Raw genomic sequence first — 20,804 nt, 5'->3', positions numbered from 1 at the left:
TTGTGTTGACTTGAAAGATATTTAGGTCCAAGATTCATAAAAGAATGATATTTTCTAATAACACATGATCCTATAAGGTCACACCTTATAGAAAGTTAGTAACTTATTGATTATTTATTAGTAATTTGATTGTTAATAAGTATTTTCAACACTTTTATTAAATTGGAAAATTTTTATTTATCGAAATAATATCTTTTAGAGAGAATATCAACTAGTAAATCATGAAGTATGAGTTTATATGTTGTGTACATGTTTTTGGACCTATTAAAGTTCATAAATATTAACACTTATAAATATTAAGAATTTGGAGCTAGTGAAAGTCACATTAGACTCTCATTTTCATGTATGGACGAAAACTTGAGTGTGGGAGAGGGCTTGCTATTTTGATTTGTTTCTAACACTCGTGCATTCTTACACCACATTACTAATGCATGAAATGGAAAAATGGTCTTTTATGTGTGCATGTAAGTATATAAGAAGAGATTAGACAAAAACTTGGCTATTTTTTCCAAGAACTTCTTCTTCATGATGGAAAGTGGTGCCCTTCATTACAACACAGTTACAACCTTTGGTAATATTACTATTAATAGTAGTGTCCTTTTGGGTTACTCGTAAGGACAAAAATAAGCAATAAATGACAATGGGAAAATTATAGGGACCTTATTTGTTAGTTAATTAAATGAAATCTAGAAGTTCTGTAATGTTCTTGAGGATAAAAGAGGATAATTTAAGTAGTCATATAATTATCATTTTTATGGATAATTATTATGTGACTAGATATTTATCTTCTAGGTTTATCTACCCTTCCCTATAAATAGAGATGCACATGGACAAAGTTAAATTAAGAGAAATCTCAGAAACCCTAAAAAAATTCGATTGTCTCTTTAGAATTCTCGAAACCACCAAATCTTAATTCCTGAGGCATGGTGGATTCATTGCCACGACATAGCCATGTTGGTTCAACCGATTTGGGACTCGTGATCCTCGTTCAAGGTGTTTGATGGATGGGTTGTTGTCAGATGCTGTTGATATGAGTTCCTTGAGTGCGACCACGAAAGAGGAGTTCTACGGTGGAGTCTTAGCTCTCATTAATCAATTGAAGATCTACTAGGGTTTGTATAAATCTCAAAAGGTTTGTTTTTTCTTTCATATGAAAGTTGCATTAGATTCGTTGTTCATAGATACGATTTTTAGGTCTTTGTACGGTTCTAACTTAGACTCTTAGTTATGGATTAATTACAATATTCTTCTAGTATAAACCTGTTCTAAAGAGTGATTTGTTTTTGTTTTTCGAATAACGTAGTGAAAACAAAATAAATATGAAAAAATTAAAAATAAACTAAACATAAATGAAACGATACCCATATATGTCGGGATGAAGAGCCAGAGATTTATATTTGAACGACAGGTGCTCCACTGGTAGTGCTCAATGTTTGTTGTGCTCTCATTACACATATACAATCTGTTGATTCGATTCTTTGCGTGCAAGGGGTGGTTTGTTACAAAAACATTTGAGACTCGTTAGGCCATTTCCTTGTATTTATCATACCATTAAATAGAAATCAAAACATTAGAAACCAAATTAGGTAAGAGCATCAAGAATCCGATTTTCCTCTTAACCACCGCGAAAACGCCTTGATGTACTATGCTCCATGGATCGAGTAGGACAATTTACCAAATCGGTATACTAAGTGGTGAATAAATCCTTAGTAGTTTACAATATTAAACCAATGCAAAAGTAAAATCTAGAAAAAAAGTATAATCTAATATAAAATTAAACAACGATATAGATTTCACGTTGCTAAAAGAATTTCGTATAATTCGTTGATGAAATTTCTTCGTTTATAATCCCACAAATAGTTTATTTTGTTCCTTCAGAGTAAAATACCTTTTCAACATGGGAAGACTTTCTCAAAGAAAAATGGAATATAAAACAAAAATTAAGTTATGCTCAGAAAGGATCGATCGACTAAAATAATAATTAGATAAAACAATATTAGGGCAAAATCTCTTCCCGGACAGGGACGCAAAAAAAATTGATGTATAAAAGATAATTTATAAAGTTGAGAGAACTTGAAAAACATTTCATCTGGTAACGGCGCCATAAATTTATGACATAAAACATATAGGATTGAAAATACAAATCTAGTTTTACATTTATAATTAATAACAAACCAAACTGACTATCTACACCAGACAATGGACCTAGTCAATGACAATATAACTTAGATAAGTAAGGGTGTCGAACACATAGTGAATAGAAGTGTATTATCACATCAATGCCTTCTTAATAATCAATATTCAAAGAAAGCCATTAAAAGGGAGTAATTGTCAATAAAATAAATAACATATAATTAATCATAACTAATCTTATCAACAATGGATAACTATATTGATAACCGAATCTGAAGGGAATCATATTTGTATTCAGTCACTCCCAATTTTATTGATGATTACCATTGTGTGTAATGGATATTGGTCTATTGTTCATTGATTCTTGAAAGAACCTGAGCTTTCTAAACTTTTGTATTTTTGAAAGACTCAAACTTTCATACTTCACAATATTGTTACTCCAAAACATGCTACATGTATACTTATAAAACAATATTTTACATTGATAGTTTATTTACATAGACTGAATACAAACCGACTATTAAGATTTTTACAAAGTATTATATCTATTATATACTTTCCCAGGAATACAATACAAAAGTTATAATATTATATATTCTACATCTCCTACTAGTACAAAACGATACTGGATGCTTATCACCTGCAATAGTTTAAACATTGAGAGGGATAAGTGGCTGACGCTTAGTAATTTCAATAATAGTTACAATATAACATTATGTCATATACATATCAATATGACAGAAGTAAAGAGGGACAAGGAATAAGAAAGGCAAATGAGTATCATATGACAGGCTTTCCATATCAACGAATAATTAGATTCAAGGATTTGTAATCAATGAGACATAATAAGTTCAATACTTGATATACATCAATAAGACTTCAGCCAAACTGGCGTAGAAAATATAATTTCAGAATATCATCTTGCTAGAATACACAGGCTTTCAGCTCTGTCCTTGTATTCTGCTAATGCCCAAGTGATGCTTATGTCATACACTTCATGGCAAAAGGCTACATATCAGTACCAAAGTGATGCTTATGTCATACACTTTGTGGTTAAAGGAATAACTCATTATCATAATAACATGGGAAAGCACATTGAACATACAACACATAACATATAGTTGTCCCTATATTGAACGCACTGTAAAATTACCGAACGAATAAATAATAATTTTGGTAGAACATCGGTTCTAAATATGACTTTCTCTGACGAAACCGGGGATTTTAGTTGAAAACCGGCCTTACATGGGCAGAGTTTCGGCTAGAAAATATGATTTTCTAGGGAACTTCGGAGCGCCGGGAGTTGCTTCGGGTGTCGGGAATGATACCAGGGCTTCGAGGGGGTGTTAGGCTAAATTTGGAGAGAGTAGAGGGTGAAAGATGTAAGAAAATGTAACATAAATTCGGAGACCCTCGGTTTCTATTTATAGTTTGCGAAGCTGATGACTACGTTGGGTGTAAGTCCTCGGTACACTGGGTGTACTGCGAGGCGGTCTTCTACGTGGGGCATACCTTCGTACGTGGGGCATACCTACGATGTGTCAACTGATCGGAACTCGGGATCAGATGTTGCAATCCAACTTGATATGTTTGCTTCGTGCAAAGAGAGAAGGACATGTCCGACTTCTGACCCTGCATGTGCAAAGTACGCTGGGCGTACCCTTAGGATAATCCTTGGATTTTTGATTTATTTTTATTTAAAAACTTCAAAAATTCATATCTTTTGCATACGAGCTCCGTTTTTGACGTTATGTATATCTACGCGTAGGTGAGATTATGTTTTATAATTTTTGTTTAGACTCCATTCGCTAATATTGACTTCAGCTTTAATATTATATTTTTAACGGGTCGGGACAAGAAAAGTCTATTAAAAATTCATAACTTCTATCTGATGTCCGTTTTCGTCTGTCTTTATACCGTTGTACTACTATTGACGAGAACTTCGATGCTCGTTTAGGTTGTGTCGGCTAAAAATCAGTTGATCTTTATTTCGAGTTTTTAGCTGTCTACTGCTATTCCGAAACTTAGAAAAATCATAACTTCCTCATACGAAGTCAGATTTGGAAGTTCTTTTTATGAAAATTCTTTGTTAAGACTTTCGTTTAGATCACTAAGGCTAAACGGTAGTTTATCGAAAACTCACTTATTACGTCAGTCGCCGTTGTGTCGGTTCTGTCGCAAAACTTCAAGGAGTCATAACTTCTTCGTTATAACTCGGATTTCGATGAGGTTTTCGACTAAATGTTTCTAACGAGATTCTTTACAACTTTCAATAATAAAATTTTATTTATTTCAAATTTTATATTTTCGTTAAATTTCAATATTTGACATTAGATTGAAATCTCATAAGACTTCCAATATTTTCCGAGTGATTCTAAACATAGTTTTACTTCATTTCTAATAAAAACTATCTGTTAGAACTCAATACTCAATATCACATAATATTTCATAATATTATTTACTTTTAACATTTACAAAACAAGATTTCAAAATGTGTATTGTTACAATTTTTAAATTTATTAGATCGGATAGTCAAGTCACTAATCTTATGATTCTAAGTTGACTACCTTAAAAGAGAGTTCCCCTAGACTCAGTCTATTCATTCATATTTTTCAATGACTCAATAGGTATAATTAGTCTCATGGTTAGTAACAACTTCTCAAAATTTCCAAGTTATCAGATCAATCAAGAACATTAATCCAATTCTATTATTTTTAACCTAAGGATATGGTCGGCCTCTAGTCCTACTGCCTACATCATTAACAGATATTTGGGCCACTAATGTTAGCAAAACATCATGATACTAAATACATAATCCAAACTTACATCATTAATCGATATTAATATGCATGGGTCGTTAATTGTGTGTAAGCATATTAAAATAAACAACTCTCAATACCAAATATTAAATAGTCAAAGAAACTAAGGTTTCACAAATAGAAATTAATTATAAAGGGGTGAACCCCAAATATTGAATAGAACATGTTAGCAATCAGTTAGCTAACTAATTACGGACATAAAAGTGAACAGATTGATTCCATAATGATTTCTTCTCTTGGTTTTCATATTTATTCTTGTATATCAGCCAACTGGTTGATACCGCTGAGAGATTCTCAAAATAGCCTCTCTAAGTTGTCTTCTACAGCTCTAGGGTTTCTGTTAATAACCCTATTTGATGTCTATTTTGTGTCACATATGCTCTCCACGAATTTGAGGTCAATTTACAGCATCCTGTGACCGAATTATTTCTCGAGGTGCTGAAAAGATTGTGACGGGATTTGGGTAAAACTTGTGTTGCTTCTAATCCAAGAAAATATCACGTAAATCATTGACTTTAGTTTGCTAAGGTTGCATTTATGCGGGGAGTAGATGTCGTTCTTGGCTGCTTCTCAAATCTTCTACAATCCAACTCATATTCAACCCATTTGGCTTCTTTTTCACCAGAGACTAATTTGGATTGTATTATACAATTTATAATGAATATAATGAATTAAGTACGTTTTGTTTCATTAATATGTTATATAATTTACAATCTAGCTCACTTGATTTTAAATATAGAAAACACATTTTAACAAATAAAACATTTTATAGTTAGAAGTCGAAAAGAATAAAAGGGCCCTAACATGACCAAATAAGAGAAAGAGGAGATTATGGTTGAAGATGAAACCGGAATGGTTAAGGAAATTCCAAAGAAAGGAAAGCCGACTCCAAGAGAGTTCAAAAAATTCCTTTATTGCCATTAAGACTGAGATGTACAAACACAAACAAGAAGATGAAGAAATTATTGACACCTTTCAAAAAATGGAGGTAAATACTCTCGTACTCGATGCAATTAAACAATTAAAATAACTTCGCATTTCGAAAAAGAAAACTAAAATGAAAAGCAACAATTCAAGTTGGCCAAAATCTTTCCGCTATGTAGCAAAAAAAACTTTTGCCTCCAAAGTGCAAGGATAAGAGAATTTTCCTAATTCCCTATAAATTTGAGAAACATGAATTTTATAAAATCCATGCTAGATTTAGGTGCATCTATTAACGATCTTCCTAATTTTTTTTATAAAATGTTATATATATATATATATATATATATATATATATATATATATATATATATATATATATATATATATATAGGAATGAGTTCTATGGAAAACAAATAAGTAGGTCAACATATGCTGGAACCAATGATCAAGTGACACGTGTCCATTTCTTTATTCATAAACAATCTACTACGGAAGTTATTTATGTAGTTATTCCAAAGTGATGTGTTGTCATGCTTTCATTGGTTTCAACATGTGTTGCCCTAATTTACTTAACAATGAATCATTAATATGTTTTTTTGGGAATTTTTTCTTGTGAATCATCTAACTTTTCAATCATATAATGATTCATTTTGTTTGTTCATTTAAAAAATATGTAGAAAAAAAACTTCTTACCTTACTACCAAAGGTTTCCTTCTTATTTGATCTTGACTTTCTCTCTCTTTCTCTCTCTCTCTCTCTCTCTCTCTCTCTCTCTATATATATATATATATATATATATATATATATATATATATATATATATATATATATACGGAAAATTTTGGAAATAGATTTAAAAAGGTCAATAGCATTTTGTAAAACGCTACTTGAAGTAGATTTTAGATTGAAGGATTTTGTGTAAACTAAAAGCTAAAAGCATGTATTGCCAAATGAAGTTTTTCGTTTAAACTACAACATTTTGTCAAAAGATAGAAGTTAGAAGTTTATATATGCTTCCAAACGCTCCAATACGCTCCATGTTAAACACAACCACATACCCTATAACCACCATGACATTAGACCATACAATTCGTTCATTGAACCGATTTGATTGAAGTGGGCATGGTTTTTGTACAAATTTTTGTCACCTCCTCCTTGATCCATTGACCATTTTCCGACGATTTAACTGACACAATTGAATTCTATTGAAAATTTTATATAGGGGAAAAAGTTATATAATTTATCTAATCTTCTTGTTCAAAAAGTAATTTGGAGTTGGTCATAGCCATTTTAAACATGTTATAGGGTTTTAGATTTTTAACATGTTTCTAATAGATGTTCTTCGTATCCATTTTTGTTTATTGCCAGTATTCACGATTTCTTGAAATTTCCTTTGATTACTTGATTTATAGTGCAAAAAAGGTTAAAGGTTTTTTTTTCTCACTTAACCCTTTTAATAAAAGGGTTAGCAGGTACGGGTCGTTAACGGGTAAATGGATCAAAAACTATGCTCCAAACCCGTATAATTGTTAAGGGTTTGGATCGGATCAGGGTCAAAACCCGCTCCATTGCCAGGCCTACCCCCAACAGGTATGAAACTGGATTCGGATGTCGAAACAACCTTTCATAGTCATGGAAGTTTGACACCCTCATAATTGTTTGTGTTAGTCGGGTTTGTTGAATTAGGGTGTATATTTCCAAATCTACCCATACCCATCTACCCAACAGGATTAAAATGTTTACCATTAATAACGAAAACAAAAGCTACAAATATGGATAAAAATGTTTACCATTTTTAAAGGAATGTCGTTTGCTATGCTCACTTTGACATCAGTCACATGAGTGCTTAGATCCGACAAGAAACCTCTAGCTTTAACAATGTCAGGGAAGCTCCCTTTGAATATGCCTGATACAATTAGAGAACTTCCACACAATAAATCAAGAATATAAATTGGGAATATATGCAACAATCACAAAGGAAAGTGATCCGAGAAAACAAACATGTTGCCAAAAATCAGGCAGTTCATAGTTTATATCTCATATTACTCGAGACTTTGTAGAGCATCAAGGGTTACTTTTGAAAATATAGGTGATGTAGCATTGGAAATCAGTTGTTGCATACGAATGCTGATTCAATCTAGTAAAAAACAATAATTGTTGATATTTTAAATTCGAGAAATTATATACAAAATCACTTTGTGGTTGATGAAAAATCATGAAACTGCCCTACATCGTATGTAGAATCATAAAGTTTTCTTCCAATATTTGCAAGCATTTGCAAGAAATTTGATTGCAATATGAACCTATTCCAAATGTTAAAATCTGAGGAAAGTTTAGTTCTCCATCTACAATATGACCTTTCACCATATTACAAATCTCTCTTTCGTCTTCAACATACCCATTATTAATAAGAAAAATGAATGTAATAGAATCGCCAATTCTTCTAACCATGTCAATTTCCTAAATATCATGATCATCCAGTGATTCAAGTCTTTTGTAAGGCCCTAAAATTTATAAGGTAAAAAAACTTCATTTTTAATTCAACCATAAACACCATTTATCCTATAAAATCATTCAAAAGTATATAATAGTAAAAATAGTTATCAGTGTTTGGTTTTTATTCAAAAACATAATATTTAACAATAGAAGACTTGATCATTTTTTGAATAACATAAACAAGTTAAACCTACCAAGGATCATCTTGAAAATTTTGGAAAGAAAACAAACACAGCCAAAGAAGAAGTAGAACAAATAACAACCTTTGTAGTTCTTTGGATCCTCTAGGGAGGCTTGGAAGTTGATGAAGAATGATGAACTTAAAAGACACCAACAAGAACCCTACTTGATGTAGATGCTAGTCTAAAAATATTAACTCTTAAGCTTGAAGTTCATAACCAAAGTATGAACTTCAAGAGAGTATAAAAGCAAGTAATCTTCATGTGTTCTTAACAAAACTAGAGAGAGTGAGATGAAGAGAGTAAAATTTTGAATTTTGCATGAGAGAAGAGCTCTTGAAAATGAAAGCGTGAAAGCTTTATGTAAAGGTCCTTAACCATTATGTTCTTTAGACAATCTTGTCCCTCATGCCTTCATCCAATCCTTATATTTTTTAATAAACAAAGTGAAAGTCCTTACTCCTCCCATCTAACTCTATTTTCATATTTAAGATACAAAAAAGAAGTCACGTCTTTTATATTTTATAAACCAAGTACATAGAATATAAACTTTAACTTTTTGGTAAAAGACAAAAGAATTTATCATTTCCAAAATGTTTTACATGACTTAATAATTCATACCATATGAATTATGTAATATTCCTTGCTAATGAAAAATATTATGTCCATGAAATAAATAATTTCGATTTTAGTTATAAGAGTTTATTGAATATTTATTAAAATCAATTTCTAATAAATAATCAATTGTATCAAGTTGTTGTTAGTGTGACTGATTAGTATCATATGTTAATTAGCAATATCACTTTAATATGATTCTTGAGCATACTTGATACTTCAATCTCCCACTTGCACAAGCTTCATATTAGACTGATATAGACAGTGGTGAACGTCTAGCAACATTTCACTACCCCCATTAACATATGACTTTATGCCATTCTATCAACTCCCAATTCTGAAAAAGCTCCAAGCTACAATTGGTGTATAAGGTAAGCTTATTAGTTATCCCTTTGTTACATACATCATGTTGAACATGAGATAAAGATCGCAGTCAATCACATATGGTGTCAACTTTTGGTAAGGCACCTTTGATGTCTAACTCTCAATACATAAGACGAAAAAATCTCATCTTGACTACATAAGCCTCTTGTATAGTTCATACCATACCTGAAAGTGGATTTTATAACTGCCCAATTAAGGACTAACATTTGACCATATCTAAGCATGGTACTTCCAACACTCAATTCCCACTATGTATCTCAAGTGTCAATGATACAAATATAGTACCTTTTAATCAAGTATCATCCATAATAGCGATCCATGATTTGATCTTGATGCAGGCCAATTCAATACCAGTTCTCTGACAAGTACCTATGAAACATGGTTACAACACATTGCCTACCTTCATCTGGTGAAAGTCAAACAGTCCAATTCATATTAGTCAATGCACATCCTGTGCGAGCCATCCTTCTTCCTGACGAAAAGGATCAGTGCTCCCCAGGGTGAACTACTCGGACGAATAAACTGCTTACCTAGCAGTTCCTGCAACTGAGATGACAAATCCTGCATCTCTGGCGGTTCCAGTCGGTACGATGCCTTAGTGATAGGGGTCGCACCTGGCACTAGGTCAATCCTAAACTCAACCTGCCTCTCCGGAGGCACTCCGGGTAATTCCTTTGGAAACACATCAGCAAACTCCCTCACCATCGGTACCTTAGAAACTGAGAGCTGCTCTCTAACCCGCGTATCTATGACATACGCCAAATAACCGACACACCCGTGCTGAATATACTGCCGAGCCCTGGCTGCCGAACAAAACCCTGATCCCAAGCTGGTGCCCTCACCGTATACTACAAGTTCTCCCCCACTTGGGGTTCAAACCACCAGCCGCTGCCCCTTACAGTCGATCATGGCGCCAAAACGGCTAAGCAATTCCATCCCTATAATCACGCCTACATCCCTCATGGGAATAGGAATCAAATCTATCGGGAAGGGCACCCCGAAAATCTCCAACTCGCATCCCCGGAAGACTGAAGAAGCCGATACCTCGTGCTCGTTGGCGATTGAAACTCGCAACGGACAATCAAGATCATCTATCGGCACACTGAACCCTCTAGAAAAGGTCTGAGATACAAACGATCGACTCGCCCCCGAGTCAAATAATACCAAAGCGGGCAAATAATTCACTAAAAACGTACCTAATCACAGGTACAGTCAATAAGCATAACACGAATACAATAACTGAGACAAAGAATAGAAAACGTACCAGCAATCACATCCGGTGCTGACTTGGCCTCCTCGGCCGTGAGCTGGAAGGCGCGACCCTGAGCCTTTGGAGGCTCCACCTTGACTGGCCTCCCATCTCCAATCCTCCCAGCAGTTAGCGCGAAATCCTACGTCGGCTTAGCGGTGAGCTGCGGACAATTGGTCTTCACATGACCAACCTGATGACAATGGTAACAAATCCTCATATTTGCTGGAGGGGCAGACTAACGGTAGTCCCTGGCATAGTGACCCTCCTTGCCACATTTGTGGCACCCACCTCATGCTCGACAAATCCCTGAATGAGCCTTGCCACACTTTCCACAAGTGCGGCTCTGATGACCCCCGGACCGTGTATCAGCGTTTTTAGACCGCTTAGGCACCGACTGAGACTGTGCTGGTGCATGACACTGCTCCTTTAGCTGCAGCTCTATATCCAACTCACGCTGCCACGTGGCTTCCTGAAGGTCCAGGAGGGTATCACATCGCTGAGTAGACACAAACTGTCGAATATCAGTCTTAAGCATACTCAGCTAACGAGTCATCTGAGACTGCTCTGAAGCAAACTCCAGGAAAAACATAACCCTCTCCGTGAACATACGGGTAATCTCCATCACAGACTCCCCATCCTATCTCAATGTCAAAAACTCTTGCGCAAGCTGCTCCCGCTCAACGCGTCGAACGTAGCGGGTGCGAAACATATCTATGAACTGCTCCCAAGTAACAGCAGCCCGTTGATCATCAGTATACGACCCAGTCGTCAGCCTCCACCAGTCCTTTGCCCCAAGCCTCAGCTGGTTCAGGGCACACCTGACCTTTTGGTTAGCAGGACATGAGCATGTGAAGAAACAGCTCTCCACGTCTGATAACCACCTCATAGCCCTAATTGCATCCTGTGTACCATCAAACGTTGGGGGCTTAGTATTATCGAAGTCTCGGTACTAGAAAGCCCTGCCGGCTCCTCCTCCAACCGCTGCTGCAGTTACAGGCGAAGTGGCTGCAACGGCAGCTGTCTCTGCTAGAGCTGCATATCGCTCATCAAAATACTCAACCATCGCGGTCTTAATGGACTCAAACATCTCTGGCAGTTGCACTCGGAACGCAGCAGCAATCTCGTCGTGCATGATCTCCCTGATCCTGGCATCCAACTCCTCGGTCCCTATCTGAACCATGGGCTCAAGTGCTACCGGCACCTCCAACCCTCCGTCTCTCGACCCCGATCCTGATCCTGATCCTGATCTGGATCCCGAAGCAACACGTCTCGTCACCACCATACTAGAATATATATATATATACATACAAGTCATCATATGAATAACATAATGTTGGGAAACCAAAACCCACAAAACCCCATGGGTTGTGATTTCCTTGCTACGCGTATGGGTCCTGTGCTTTTAGTAGTATGGGCCCATACTACCTTCCACACCTACCCATATTTGTCTCAAGTATCATCACAACACCCTAACAATATCATCAACATAGGAATGCGCCCAACCCTCACTTCTAGGGGAATACCAAATATCTCGCATCTAGCCTCACCACTTATCACAACTCTCACATCCATGAAACTTCCATCATCCCCTACAGCGACGGTGCACGCTAGCTTCATGTAACGCTGGACCCCATAGACCTTCGAATATCTAATCCTACACTAAGGTCGAAGCAGACATTCTCAGGCTATAAGATTTGGATTATACACAGCCATGATGCATACACGAAACATCTACAGTTATGATGTCAATTCCATATAAAAGAAACCCTAGGCTAGTAGGCATCATATAATCAGACAAGGCTATCATGCGATTCCTGAAGATCCCTAGCCTAGCACTAGCATGCTATTATAACATATCAAAATATCAAATAACCGTATGGTATTTTGGAGTTCACTTACAGGTTCTGGCTGATCGTACCCTCTACATCCTCCATCCTTATTTTGAAAACCATTTTTAAAACTTATGTTCCGAAAATCTCCTTGATTTGAGACTGGATTCACACGAGTTTTCCTCCAATTCAATCAAACCAAGGCTCTGATACCAACTTGTAACATCCATAAATTTTACACCAAATTTAAACTTTTTTCAATCATAAACAAAAACCGTAAAGCATCGTTTACAAAATGTTTTCAAATCATTTTCCATTAGAGTGTCCCAAAAATCATAACATAAGGAGGAGGAGCGATACGGTCATGCCCTCGCCTTTCCATGGACTCCTAAAGTACCTGAAGCAATAAACTGAAAATTGTAAGCCCGAGGGCTTAGTGAGCTACCCCTAAAATATCAATACCACACTGACAATACCATATCAGTAATAATCAATCAATCATCATGCATACTAGGCCATCGGCCCGACTGGACCGCCCTACCGGGCCTACAGTCTGTCTAAATCTATCTCGAGCCTTCGGCATGACTGGTCCGCCACATAGGCCTACAGTCTCCCCGGATTGCTCATAGGGTATGTTGGCCTTCAGCACAAAGCAGGACCGCCTCAACCCAACCAACAAGTAAATAACCATGTGCGCATAGCTATCATATACTGGCATATACAAACATCAAGCATATCTATCTCACTGATCATAATCATAGAATTCTCTTGTAACTAGAGTACCGACCTATCAGGTCACTAACACACCAATCCCTACGGATCATAAAAGCATAACATACTGTCTACCTCGATCATAAACACATGCAACATACCATAACAATAACAACTAAAGACCGGCCTTGGTGCCGTAGAGCCTATCGATATTGTGAGGATAACTCACCTTGCAGATGTCGACACGAAAGGTAAACTCCAACTCTCGGATCACTTGACACAGGTTCCACCCCTATTATCATAGTACATCATACACATAAGTCCTTAACCTTACAAGGTACTCCATAAACCACTAGTCAAACCCTGGTCAAAGTCAAAGTCCTCAATCAAGGTCAACAGTCCATGTTGACCATAACTCGCCGAGTACCCTTGGCTACTCGCCGAGTTCCCCGAAGTACATTCCAACTCGCTGAGTAACCAGAGTGAGTCGTCGAGTTCCTTTGATCCTCGATCAAAATTAAGGTCACATGTCGAGTTCCCTCCTTGCAATTCGACAGATACACACGCATACATAATCTAGGGAAAACTCATCCGACTCGTCGAGTTGTTCTTCAACTCGTCGAGTCTTATGGTGATCTTCATCGGGCTCGCCGAGTTGTTCATCCAACTCGTCGAGTTCACGACCATCTTCATATGACTCTCCGAGTCATCTTGCGACTCGCCGAGTCCATTCAGTTCTTTTTCCATACAGACTTGATTTGAGCCATGCAGCGGCTACAAATCACAGATCCAAGCTTCTAGGGCATACTTATCACGTAAAGTTGCAAACATTACGTGCATGCATGGCTATAAATGCTCTAAATGTCTATTTTAAGTTCTTAATGAAGCTTCAAGTCTAAGAGGGACCTCAATCACAACCAATACAACAACTTTATGATTCTAGCATCCAAGGAGCGTCCAGATCTGAAGTTACAACCTCAGATCTAGCCCATGGCTCATCCTTTCAACCTAATACTTCACCAAAAACCCTAAAACTCAACAATGGAAGATATTCACAAGAAGAAATGCGATTTGGTTACCTCCAGAAGATGATGACTGAGATAAGAGCTGATTTCCACACTCCACTTGCTCCAATACCCTTCTCCTCTAAGCCTTCTTTCTCTAAAATCCTCTTTTCAAGCTTCAATCATGCAATGGCACACAGACACACATATTAGGGGTTTAAGGGCTCTCAAAGATTGCAATGAGGCCAAAGGAGGCTGAGGCTCCTTTAAATAGGGGTGCAAACCCCGGGATTTAGGGTTTCATCTACCAGCACCTACTCGCCGAGTCCTAAATTGGACTCGTCGAGTAGGTCACTTAACATGAGGTCCCACCCCGCTGCTACTCGATGAGTAGGTCGATCGACTCGTCGAGTAGGGCTTCATCCAATAATTGTTATGTAATTAATACCTGAGAATCGGGGCCTGACATATATATTTGTTTATAAATCAGAATCCTATGTAGGTTTTTTCATAAAAAATATTCTAAACTAATTGTCTCATATACATTCTCTTAGTTCTTCTAAAGTACTCATAGAATGTTCCTATAGTCATCCGGTAACTTAACCATGTATTCAATTGCTATATTATGATATGCTTATAAAATGATCATATACCAGGTCTTATGCATAATATGTCATAAATGATGGATTCATTTGCCAAGAAAATCGAATATATATCATTTCAGCTAGTTCAAACCTATGAGTTAGGTTCCTTTTGAGGCTAACTCAAATTCAGTGGCATGTAACAATCTGAATGTTCCTCCAAAGGATCTCCCATCTTGATCTGTTTCAAGATAATGTCAATATATGCATAAGTATTTAAAACTTTTAACATTCATTTTATCTGTCTTTATAGATTTTATATTCCAAGATTGTATCTTGTCCTTCCTATGTCTTTCATTTTAGAAATACATTATGAGTCAAGGTGAAAGGCATGGCATGGTCAGAATGTAATTTCTTATGATTAAGTATGTCTTACTCATACAAGATTAGGAATGTCAATATGCTCCTGCTAGTTCTTAGTACACACGCATGTTCTACTCATTTCGATATAAAAGTACACCTTGTGGTTTCATATTAAAATGATTATTACAACATTACGATATTTGCTTTATATCCACAAGTGGATCTCAAGCTCTAAACATTTTGTTAGGATAACATGGATTAAAAAAACCTCTAGGCTAATCTGTATGGATATCTTGTAGTAGATGTCTATTAAGAAAAGTTGTCTTTCTTGAAATCTATTTGCTATATTTCATATTGAGAATATGCATTTTATGGTAAACAATATCCTTGTTGATCTAATCATAACTACTTGTGAAAAAGGTTTGATCATAGTTAATGGAATGAGTATGATAAGGACCATAGTCAATGACATGAGTACGAGAAAATACTTTTATAACAAGTCTTGCTTTAATATGCATGGTTACCCATGTAATGTATTCTTTCTAAAATAATCACTTACTCCTTCTAGCCTTACTATAGACAGTAAGTTCAATCAAGACCATACTTGATTATCATATATGGATTACATCTCATGTTCATGACTCTAAGTCGTTAACCAAATTCGAGATATGGCATATCATCTAGGTATTTGATGGATTTTTTAGAAACCATTAATAAAAGCTCATCAATTAGAGATTCCAAATTTCTCAAATCATAGATTATTTTTACCACTAATGCTAACAATTTGTGTTTATGAATAACTATTATCCAAGTTTAACAATCCCTTGTTAAAACTAGTGCAAACTATTACTACATCAGGTTATGGTTCTTGAGTTGCTTCAAGTTCCATGTACCTCCCGCTTTCTTTGTCATTAGAAGCTTGCTTTCTACTAACTTTGTTGTAAGAGGAAATAATGAACATATTCTTGGTAGGTTTGTATATAATAATCTAAGCCACGTTTAGAGTATTATACAAATATTTATCTAGTGGATTTTTGGGTTTAAAAGCTTTAGTCCAACATAGGCTTTAAATCTATAAAACATTTAATAAGATAGGGATGGAACCATTCCATACAAAATCTTATGAAGAAAATGTTATATCTACTAGTTAGTTGGTGTTTGTACTAAAGGTACAATTGATAGTATTCTAGGTGTTATCCTAAGGAAATAAAAGGAGGATACTTTTATCGATTTGAAAGTAAATCATACCAAGTAATATTTAATTCATCCTTTTGTTTGATTAGTGTCTAAGTCCATAGCTATAAATTGTATGTACTTGACCCGAGAGTAGCATTGTCCATTTGGGTTGCATATCCACAAGACAATTTGATAGGATGGACTTTTGAGAATAAGTTATTTATGATTTGTTAATATCTTATAAGTTCTAAAATATTAATATGAAATCACATTATTTAATTAGTATTGATCAAGAATTAGTTTGGAATTAATTTTGTGATCAATAGAGACTAATTAAATAAATGGGGATTGATTTGGTAAATCATTCATTCTTATAAAGTGGACTTGTGATCCATAGTTCTTTATGTTGGGATAAATCCGTGTGGTGAACCATTGATACTCCATGGATGTTAAAACCCATGGAGCCTAAGGAATTTGGAAAGTCATGCACATTAGGGTTTGCATGGTGCAACCCTAATTAAGCCACACTATATAAGAAGCCCCTTAGCCTGTAAAATTGTGCACTAGTTCTTGAAAGATCATTGAGCCAATTTTGGTGTGAGGATATTCTCTCAAAATTCATCATTTGTCTGAAGGTGTGTTGTGATTCCATTTGAGGCATTCATACTATTGGTGCTAAGTTCTTAAAGGACAAAACTACAAGCTACAACAAAGATGTAATTTTATAACTCATTTCTATGATGTTTATGTCATTTGTATGCTAGTTGTAGGCTTAATGCTTTGGAAACAATATTGCATGTAGATTTAGAGAAAACATAGATCTAAAGCATCTACGGTTGCATGTACACCATAAGAGTGTTAGAATGCTCAAAACCTTCAGTGGTACTAGAGCCTAGGGTTGTTTTCCATTATACTTGATGCTACTTGTTTTCAAAGCTTCAAAAAATCGATTTTTTGCTTTCTGGACAATGGACTCGCCGAGTCCACTGGGGAACTCACCGAGCCCCCTCAAAAAACTGACCAACTCGCCGAGCCAGTTCATGTACTTGATGAGTTGGTGGTCTAGAATGCAGGTTTTCAAGGGTTTTGGCTAGAATTGGACTAGGATTATTACCCTAAGCTGTTTTTGGACTTATAAACCGGTTTTTGATGTGGTAATGATCATGCTTATCCAATTTAAAAGATACTTGTCAAAGTTTCATGTTTTGTATTAGTTTATATGGTTAGGCTAATTACAAGAAATTTGTTTGATATGAAATGTCTTGTTCTTATGAGTTTAATTCAGTTCATAGACAAATTGTTTTATTTTGTAAGTTACAATAGTTGATCTAAATGTTTTTTGATGAATTCCATAACTTGTCCTCAAGTTATGGAAAGTGAAGAGTCTCATTTTTAAATGTCATCTTAAATATTTTTATGTCATCCATAACTTGTCCTCAAGTTATGGAACTTGAAGAGTCTTTTACATAAATGTTTTATGAACTCCATAACTTGTCCTCAAATTATTGAACAAGTTATGGAAAGTCAAGAGTTTTTTCATAAAACCTATATTAAACTCATAAGTTATGGATACCAAAAGTTTTTGAATAGTTCAAAACTTGCCCTCAAGTTTTGGAATTTGTAAATGCAAACTCCGACTTTGAAACATTTAGTTCCAAACCTAGAATTTTAAAAGTTTAAAATTCAACCCTTATACTAATATAATATTATAGGCTTAATATATATATATATATATATATATATATATATATATATATATATATATATATATATATATATATATATATATATAAGAGTATAGTCAGTCTTACCGTTAGTAGGTCTCATTCACGAAGCTGGTCTATCAGATGGGTATAAGGTTATTGCCTATAAAATAGCAGTTTAATGAGTGTCAAGTCTCACCCACCGCTTCCTTGACTGGTGGTGGGTTGTCAGCCGAACGAGCTTGACAGGACATTTAAATTCTCACTAAAAGTATAATGAAACACTAAGTAACTAAACACTTATAAATTCCCAATCTTAGTTACATAACAAAATGTGAATTTGGTGCTAACCCATGAAATTGCACTTTGCACCTTGTTAAGTCGTTAGTGGAGCGTGTGTGGTTAACCAACACACTAATTTGGGACTGACAATGCGTGGCAAAGTGTAGCTTGATGTTAATCATAGATCAATGGAGCGTGTGTGGTTAACCGGCGCATTGATTAGGTGGTTGTAAAATTGGGTGTACCAAGCTAATTTGCATGGTTATTCACATCTTGTTTGTGATCCTCAGCATCCCAATCACAAACTTGAAGGGCACAATCGGGATTTAAACATGTCATTGAATTGTTCAATGAATCTCAAAGGATCTATGAATTTCAATCCATTTAAAACATAATAATCAATTTTGTTTTTCATGGTGGAAATTGGTAAATCGTCATTTACCTACCTTCAAATATTTTGCATTCGGATTATGGCATCCCTCTTCCGAATTGTAAAACATTGTGTTCGGTCCTAGCCTTAATATTTCATTTGGGTGTTATATTAAGGACTTAAATCAACTAACTTGAATTTCTCCCATTATAGATGTCTAGTTCAGACAACTATGGTCTTCCCGAATCTTTTGGAAAAAGCTTTCTTTATAAAGATGATTTTCCACAAGGAGATCAAAGTGAAAGATTAATCCCTTTTTCGTGTTGTAGTGGAACTTCACTTCCTCCACCTCCTCCAATTATTCTACCTAACCCACAAGTTCAAGGTCACTAAAAGCCCTATTGGCAGGAAGGAAAGTTTATACGTGCTCATGTCTTGGAGATGAAGTTACACATTAACAAGCTGGGAGAGTTGGGTGTCGAAGTCTCGAGGAAGTTGGCTGTTGATTAGGTTCTTCAATCACTTCCTAAGTCATATAGCGGGTTCTTTATGGACTACTATATAGGAGATCACAACATGACCCTTATTGATCTGACATACTTGCTTGTTGCTGCTGAATCAACAATGATTTGGCGCACTGGTAAAGCAAAATTGATTGGAAGATCTACTTCCTAAACTTCCATGGACATTGACAATCGTAACATTGGAAGTCCAGAAAAGCTTTCTCTTCCCAATGGAAAGGCATCGGCCATGGTCAGGTCATTTGACCAGATGGTAAACAGAAAGGATAAGTCTGAGTAGTCATGTGTACCATTCCCAAAGAGTCCATATGTTTCTATTGCCAAGAGAAGGGTCATTGGTTGCGAAGCTGCCATATTTACCTGAAAGATCACAAGGATGGTAAAGTCAAAATTTTTGACTCTACTTCAGGTAAGGCTACTGTCTAACTCTAAGTTCTTATTTGAAGATTCTTAATACATGATGTAATGCATTTACATTTTGATGTTTTGTAGAACCAAAGGGAGCTTAAAAGAAGAATAGGCTGAGCCTGACCGCGAAAAAATGGATTTTAATCTCATGGTTCGATGATCAGATTCTTAAGCTGCTGCTTAAGAGTTATGATAGATTGCATAAAAGTATTTAGAAACATAGTTTTCATTTGTAAGTGCATTGTAATGAAAAGTTTTCCGCGTTTTATAAATAAATAAAATTTTGATTTTGTTATATTTTATATCTCTTCACAATGGCTTTTGTGAAAAATTGATGTTTATGTATATTGTAGCAATGTTCATTATGGATTTGATTATTTCATTTCTGGTAGTGTCATAATTTACCAAATAAGGAAAGATTCTCATCACCTAAGATTCAGTTGGATAGAAACCTGGAGTCATGCAACTTGTATTGCGTGATGAATGAGAACCTTCATCTTTGGGAAATTAAGACTAATTCCTTGTTCACATGAATATGCGAGTCAAGTGAAGGACTAGGGGATCGGGTACACTGGGTGTGCGCTGGTCATGTCTGCCACAAAGAACGATAAGACTATTCGTCATGATTTACTAAAGTTTAGTAAATATGGTTATGCTTACAAGTTTAAGTATAATTTTGAACATTGGAAAAGTTTCAATGTATGGCAGAACGAATGAGAAGAATCAAATTAGGCAGAAATATAAAAGTTTCTCCAATCTGAAAAGATAGGAGAGTACTTTAGTATTGTGTTTTATGATCATCTTAATGATTATGAAAACCATATCACAATTGATCCTCTAAGGTCATCTTAGTGCATTTCTATGGCTAAGAAGAGGATTTGTGAATTGTTGGAATAGATTAAATAAAAAAGGTGAATCATACTTCGTTCCAAATCGAGTCTTAGAGAAACACTCCAAGATCGAGCCTTGAGTGACATAATCCTAAGAAAGATTTATAAAACTTTTCAAATGTAGAGTAAAATGTTTTCTACTCTTATACATTTGAAATTGGTAA

Source organism: Lactuca serriola, chromosome 4, assembly GCF_051521515.1.
Source record: "Lactuca serriola cultivar US96UC23 chromosome 4, Lser_US96UC23_V15, whole genome shotgun sequence".
NCBI classification, from domain to species: Eukaryota; Viridiplantae; Streptophyta; class Magnoliopsida; order Asterales; family Asteraceae; genus Lactuca; species Lactuca serriola.
This window is presented reverse-complemented; position numbering follows the sequence as displayed.